The 8,126-nt window shown below is 46.3% G+C and overlaps 1 pseudogene; it reads right to left on the minus strand.

Moving 5' to 3' along the window:
* Positions 1-3,105: 3,105 nt before the first annotated feature.
* LOC149428776 (general transcription factor II-I repeat domain-containing protein 2 pseudogene) lies at positions 3,106-4,542 on the minus strand (annotated as a pseudogene).
* Positions 4,543-8,126: the final 3,584 nt, after the last annotated feature.

Consider the following 8,126-nt stretch of genomic DNA (forward strand, 5'->3'; position numbering starts at 1 on the left):
ACGTTATTCTTTGTTTCTGTTATAAAAGTTTGCAAATAAATAATTGTTCTTCATAAACTTAGGCCGAGATGTATTCTGCTCCATGTCTTTGGTGAAAATAACCCAAATTACGATGTGTTTTTTAGTTTGTAGGAAAGTTATAGAGTTCACAAACTATGGTATAGATCTGAATATTGATCAATCCTGAAGTACTGACAGCCAATCTAATTTCTTGAGGTCCAAGAATGTCAGAACAGGACAGATATCCCCCAAATGTCAGAACAGTACAGATATCTCCCAAATGTCAGGACAGTACAGATATCTCCCAAATGTCAGGACAGTACAGATATCCCCCAAATGTCAGAACAGTAGAGATATCCTCCAAATGTCAGAACAGTACAGATATCCTCCAAATGTCAGAACAGTACAGATATCCCCCAAATGTCAGGACAGTACAGATATCCCCCAAATGTCAGGACAGTACAGATATCCCCCAAATGTCAGGACAGTACAGATATCCCCCAAATGTCAGGACAGTACAGATATCCCCCAAATGTCAGAACAGTACAGATATCCCCCAAATGACCCCTTTTTGCAGAGTAGACAGTCCGACGTACTTCATAACAGGCATGGCGAATTTTTTGAAGTTGTATTTTTATTGTCATAATTTTTCCGAAAATTAAAAAATTAAAAAAATTAGTTTCACTATTTTTTTTTTATATATTGTTACCAATATGATCAGTATTTTTTTTTTCACACAATTTGCTTATAGCAAAGAATTACTTTGCTATAAGCAATTATTTACCTGAATGACATCGATTCATTCAGGGTTTTTTTTATTTTGTGCTTAGCTGTGATTTGGCCACAGCTAATCACATGACATGTGCATGTGATTAGCTGTGACCATTCACAGCTAGACACTAGTATACAATGGATGGCATGAATGAAGCCATCCATTGTATACAACTGTCATGTGACCTGCTGTGATTGGTCACCGCAGGTCACATGGTACCGGCAAAGGGGGCCGATACTCAGATCTGTCATCGGCCGTGTCCGAGGTACACGGCCGGTGACAGATCGCTCCGCTGCGCGGCTCTGTAGGAGCGCAATCTGCACATGTGCGGGAGGACACCATATGGCGTCCACCCGGAACGCTGATGACATTTGCCGGCCACCATTCGGCCATAGGGCGGGCGGCAAATGGTTAATAGCAAAAAGTCAAAAATATGGGTCTTTTTTTGTTTATAGTGCAAAAAATAAAAACAAATACCAATCAATCAAAGCTCCATTCGTGGGAAAAAAAGGACGTAAATTTAATTTGAGATCGCACAATTGTCAGTTATAGTAACGCAGCGCCGTATCATGAAAAATGGCCTGGTCAGGAAGGCGGGTAAATCCTCAGGAGGGCAAGGGGTTAATAATATGCTTGGGAATGCCTTGAAGCTGTGTATGGAGTTACAGAACAGTATGATTTTCACTGACAGTCCCAGTTACCCCGGGGTCACATCTGTGCGGTCGTGCGGGCCGTGATTTGCATTCATTTGCATGGACCCCCGTGCCCTGGGACACGCAGGGAAGAAGTCCCTGCACTACTTAGGAAATCGCAGTCCGCACGGGAACCCAGTATGGTTGCGATTTCCAGTGTGGGTGGTGTGCCATTAGAATTATTGGCCCCCGCCTTCCTCTGTGTGGGTGGTGCGGCTGCAGGTATGTGTGCGGGTCCTGCAGCGGCACCACCTGCACAGATGTGAACCGAGTGTAACAGTGTACCTTGGCAGTGCATATTGGGGTTGTGAAATTGATTTTTTTTCTTTTCCATCTAGCTTGGCTTACATAAAGCAGAAGCATTCCAATCTGAATCATTTCAGTTTTAAAATAATTTTTTTTTCTATTTATCATTATTAGCGACACGCTTTTTCATCAGATGGTAAAAGGCCTGATTTCAAAGGTGGAAAGAAATCAGCCGGTAGTTCACCGTGGATGTCCCTTTTTTCATCTGTCCTGCTGCTGGACAATTTCTGCTAAGCTGGAAAACAGGAAATAAGTGAAGAAATGTGAAAAAATATGTAAACCACATAAATATATTATACTTCCTATCCATTTAGTCATGCTAGCAGCATAAGGATTTAAAATAGTCCATGTTGATAGAGAAAGTTCCACTTTGAGTGACTGCAGAGGATAAACATGTAACATTAGCCAGCAGCAGGGCATTTTTCTAATGAGAGAACTGGTTAAAATGTACTAGAGAAAACATGAAATGCATTAACAGGTTTTTTTGCTACATGGAGGACAATGGCAGGACAATTCCCATGACAAGACTAGGCCCAAATTTACTAGAGACAAAGAGCTCAGACTGAGGTTTTAATGAAAGAATTAAGATACTGCAGAGAGATATCATACGCTTCTTTGAACATCCATCATCCTCGTTAAAAGGAATCTCACACATCTATAAACTGCTACATTCCCAATGCGCAGAACAAAAATTGCCTTCCATGGAAACTTGGGACAAATCGCTCAACTTCCAGCTGGATTTAACCGAATGGCATGCAGCAACTCAATCTACCCTACGATTCTCCAGAAATCTCATCCACTGGGAGAGAGCCCAAAAATCCTTCACAACTGGTATTACACACCAGCAAACCTCTCCCATCTCTTTCCATCCAACTCTCCAGCTTGCTGGAGAAATTGTGGCCATAGAGCAGGGGTGTCCAAACTTTTTTGGAAGAGTGCCAGATTTGATGAAGTGAACATGTGCGAGGGCCGACCATTTTGCCCGACCTTCTGATGAACCATTAAAATTAAATGCAAATGACCTATTTTATGCAAAATTTATTGAAAACGGCATACTTTTCATTTTGTGACTTGGATGACAAATCTAAACAGGTGTTAAATCACTCTGCCTTTAATCTAAAAAAAACAGGAAGCTGAAATATGTCAGGAACATTAGAAAGTACATTACACAAAGTATGAAGGTTGTCTGTCAACTTTTAAGTTCAAAAAATGTGAACAGGAACATAACACCAAGTATACATGTGTTCAAATATATTTAGAACTGATTTAGACCAACTGACATTAACTGAGATTTTACAATGTATTCCTCTCAATTGAAAAAAAAACTTGACTGCACTAATGTGAAGGGTGAAACTGAGATCTGGACTGCAGCACATAGACTAGGTCTGGTTCAAAGGCCGTGGTTTTGATGCGCAAAATGTCACGCAGGTGAGAGTCACTTAGTCTTGTCCTCACACGGTTCTTGTTAAAGTTCATAACAGAGAATGTCTTCTCACACAAATATGTTGAGCCAAACAAGCTCAACATTTTCTTAGCCAATGTTCGAATCTCTTGAAACCGGCTCTTATCCAGTTGGCGGTAAAAGTTCACAAGAGAGAGCTGTTGGTGACGACTGCGTAACTCGCTGTCACAATGCAGCTCAATGAGCTCGAGCTGCAGCTGATCTGGAGCATTGTCGGGGTCAACAGAGAATGGAGAGGAGAAAATGCTGATCTCCTTTTCAATAGCTGCAAAATCTTGAAAGCGCCGTTTAAACTCCCCAGCCAGAGATGCGATGTCCGCTGCATACCTGCTCGTTTGTGCACTGATATCATCCTGTGGAAAACTGTTCATTATTTCCTGCAACGCTGAAAAGTGAACAGTATTGGGCTGCGTTTGTGACAAATGCCTTAGGAAAAGTTGCAGCTTTGTTCCAAAGGCTTTGAGGTGTGAATAAAGCTGGTTCACCGCTGCATCTTTGCCCTGAAGACTCGTGTTCAGTACATTCAGATGCTTTGTTCTGTCGACTAGAAACCCCAAATCATCCAGCCAAATAGGATCAGATAGTTCTCGCATCGGTTGTCCCTTTGTTTCCAAGAATTCTCCAATTTCCTTTCTGAGAGAGTAGAAACGCTGCAGTGCAGACCCCCGACTGAGCCATCTTACATTATTATGATATAAAACATCTTCGTATTCAGCCTGGATATCCAGTAAAAACTGTTTAAACTGGCGGTGGCACAGGGCTTTAGAGCGGATGCAATTAATGGTCTTGAGCACCGGTTTCATAACATGATCATATTTGAGATGTTTAGCACAGAGAACTTGTTGATGAATGATACAATGAAGTTTGATAGCGTTGCCTCCTTCTTCAATCACCTTGTTACAGATTAGGGTTGATAATCCACTTCGTTCACCAGTCATGGCAGGTGCCCCATCAGTAATAATCCCAGTAACCTTGTTCCAAGGCAGTTTCATGTCATCTATGGCAGAACTAACAGAGACAAATAAATCTTTTCCTCTTGTTTGGTCCTTAAGGCTCTGGAGGTCAAGCAGCTCCTCAGTCACATTCATTTCATCATCCACCCCTCTCAGAAAAATCAGCAACTGAGCTGTGTCAGAGAGGTCCGTGCTTTCATCACAGGCTATTGAAAAGAAGTCAAAATCAACTCCTTTTGACGTTAACTGTCTCTTAATATCTGATGAAATTTCTTCAATTCTCCTTGCTACAGTGTTACGAGCCAGGCAAATGTTGGCAAACTCTTGCTTCTTCTCGGGACAGATATTCTGCACCATTTTCATGATACATTCTTTGATAAACTCACCCTCAGCAAAAGATTTGCAATTTTTAGCAATTAACGCTGCCACCTCATAGCTAGCCTTTGTGGCATTTTCATTTGATTCATGGGCTCTTGTAAAAAATCGCTGTTGTGACATTAAAACAGCTTCAAGTTGCTTCAGCTTTTCACTGCGGTCGCGCCCTGTTAGCTTGTCCTATGTGCTATGTCTCGTCTGGTAGTGTCTCTTCATATTAAATTCCTTATAAACAGCCACAGTCTCTTGGCATATCAGACAAACACAGTGATTCCGTATTTCAGTGAAAAAATATTCCACTTTCCACCTGTCCTGGAAGCGGCGGCCCTCACTGTCAACTTTTCGTTTCTTATTTGTAGTTGCCATTATAAAAATTGGCCAGAAGGGGAGAAGTTATGTAGAGACTACGAGGAGCAGAGGGTGGAACAGCAAAGATAGGATACTGTAACACAGGCAGACAATAGCAGGCTGTGCAATAGTAACAAATCAGATAATCATGGCATTATAGCACAGTGATGGACAGGCAGGGGTTAATGAAGGATATTACAGCTTGCTACCAGATTCCTATATGCTCCCTTGTCTGCTTTAATGTATCCTGAGCACAGCCCGGCCTGCCTGTCAGTGTATTGTCTGTTTTTTTTACTTTTAATATTTTGCCTTTGTGGCCCTTGTGGCTTTGTGTGGAGGCTCAGCACTCTCTGGACTTGGACTTGACGTCATCAGCCAGCAAAGGGAGAAGGAAAGCCCAAATCTCGCGAGATCTCGGAGGTCGCGAGATTTGGGCTTTGTTTCTCCTTGCACTGTCCCTCGGCACCCGTTCCGGACCCCACAGATGAGCTGCCCAATATATAACTTACGGTCCTCCTCTAGTGATTCTGCGAACGCCACTGAGGACTCCAGGGATCTCTCGAGCGGGAATTGACGTCATCAGCCGGCACACAGAGAAGGAAAGCCCAAATATCACGAGATCTCGGACGTCGCGAGATTTGGGCTCTCCTTCCTGCGCCGGCTGATGCTGTCAAGTGCCGCAGCTAGAGATCGCTGGAGTCTTCTGTAGCTTTCAGGGAATCACTACCGGGGGCCGTAAGTTATATATTTGGGTAGCTCACCTGTGAGGCCGTTTCAGTCCGGAACACGGGCCGCAATTGGCCCGCGGGCCGGACTTTGGACATGCCTGCCATAGAGGAACAACAGTACACACCTGGTGGACTTGCCCTATTTTAATTTCCTTTTGGATTGATGTACAGTCCCTAATTAGAAGAATTACAGGTATATCCTGTAAGGGACCGCCCGGCGGTACCACTAGCACTCCACTGAATAGGCGTCCCCAGCGCACAGAATCTAAGTCCCAGGGTGCTTGTTCACCATAACCCCTGATGGTGGGGATGGACTTGGAGCCCCCCGAGACCAAGTCGTGGCTACTGGGTGCGTCCGTCAGTGGTAGTGGTATGCGCCAAGGGCTCCCACGGGGAAGAGTCTGATGTGAGGAGGTCAGAAGACCCCACTGCAAGGGATGGATGGATGGATGGATGGATGAGCAAGGTCAGACGGGCCGGGTCGTTAACAGAGAGGACGGCAAGGTACAAGGCAGCGGGCATAGAATGGTCGGGTCACACGCCAGGTCAGCAACAGCAGGTCAAATCCAATCAGCGGCATTCAAGAAAGAGGTCAGGCAAAGCAAGGGTCAGAATAGGAGAAAGCAGCAAGGTCAGGTACAATCCGGGTCAAAACTTACAAGGTACAGGTTCACAGGATGCAGGGAAGACCAGAAGGCACTGAATGACAGCTCAGGGTCGTTTAAATATCCCGCCCTGCGCTGCCATTGGTGCCCAGCGGGCGGCCGCGGCTTCTACTGCGCATGCGCGAACTCGAACGCCGCGGCCAGCCCAGACCTAGTGCTCGTGTCCCTGCACAGGGCGGCACACTGCGCCTGCGCCGGGACCATCGCGGTGGGGATCGAGGGGATCCCTGACATTGCCCCCCCCTACGGGCAACCTCCGGATGCCCACCCGATCTCTCCACCACGGGTGATCGCGAAAGAACCTCCGGACAAGTCTAGGTGCATGGACATTCTGGGCTGGTTCCCAAGAATTGTCCTCAGGGCCATAGCCCTTCCATTTGATAAGGAATTGGGTCTGGCCTCCCCTCCTTCGACACTTCAGGATTGTTTCAACCTCAAATTCTTCTTCTCCCTCGACCGTTATGGCTTCCGGGGGTCTAGATTCCCGGTCAGGGAAGGCATCTGGGACCACTGGCTTCAGCAGGGACACATGGAAGACTGGGTGGATCTTGAGCGTGTCAGGGAGGACGAGTTCGTAGGCCACTTCGTTAACCATCCGTTTAATGCAGAAGGGGCCTATAAATTTGGGTCCCAATTTCTTTGACGGGCAAAGCATCTTTAAATTGGACGTCGCTAGCCAAACCTTCTCCCCAGGCCGCAACACCAGATCTCCTCTCCGTTTCCTGTTGAATGCCTTCCTGTAGTCTTCCTGGGCCCGACTGATGGCCTCTTGAAGCTTCTTATTGTTCGCGGAGAAAAACGTTACCACATCTTGCGTTGCTGGTACTGGGCATTCCGAGACCAAATCCGGGAGGAAGACTGGGTGAAAGCCATAGTTGGCAAAGAACGGGGACTGTCCCATCGCTGAGTGGCGGGCGTTGTTGTACGCAAATTCCGCTAGAGGTAGAAGTGGCATCCAGTCATCTTGAGTAAACGAAGTATAGCATCTTAAGTATTGCTCTAGGGTCTGATTGGTCCTTTCGGTTTGACCGTTAGTTTGAGGGTGGAACGCAGAGGAGAGAGACAATTTGATGTCCAGGGCTTTGCACAGTGCTCTCCAAAATCTTGACGTGAACTGGACCCCCCGGTCCGAGACAATGTCTTCGGGGACCCCATGCAGCCTTACTACCTCACGAATGAAGACTCGCGCGGTCTCGGCCGCCGAGGAGGTTTTCTTCAACGGGTTGAAGTGGGCCATCTTGGACAAGCGATCCACAACCACCAGGATTGCCGTGTGGTCTAGTGATGGCAGAAGCTCGACTATAAAATCTAATGTGATCTTTTGCCAAGGCCGTTCAGGAATAGGTAAGGGTCGCAGCAGACCCCAAACTTTGTTTCTTGCTGGCTTGTTCTTCTGGCAGGTGATACAGGACCTTACATAGCCCTTACAATCTTTAGCCATGTCTGGCCACCAGAATGAGCTTCGGAGAAGTTCCAGGGTCTTTTCTGGGCCAAAGTGCCCCGCCATCGGGTGGTCATGGCAATGCCCCAAGACCAGGGTTCGGGCTTCCTCCGGCACCACAATTCGATCTTCCCTCCATAGGAGTCCCCCCTTGTTCTGGAGCGGCCTTCCGCCTGGGGTAGAGAAAGTTGTGGATGCCTCCATTAGCTTGGAACGAAGGTCCGACTGAAGGGCCAAGAAGTTACCCGAGGACAGGATGGTGTCGGGTACTGGGATCTCCTTGGCGTCCTCGTACATACGTGATAACGCATCCAGCTTAGTGTTCTTTGATCCAGGCCGGTACGTAATGTGGAAGTTGAATCTTGAAAAGAATAGTGCCCATCT

This window comes from Staurois parvus, unplaced genomic scaffold, assembly GCF_062004578.1.
Source record: "Staurois parvus isolate SC_StPar_1 unplaced genomic scaffold, SC_StPar_1.0 ptg002976l, whole genome shotgun sequence".
Lineage (NCBI taxonomy): Eukaryota > Metazoa > Chordata > Amphibia > Anura > Ranidae > Staurois > Staurois parvus.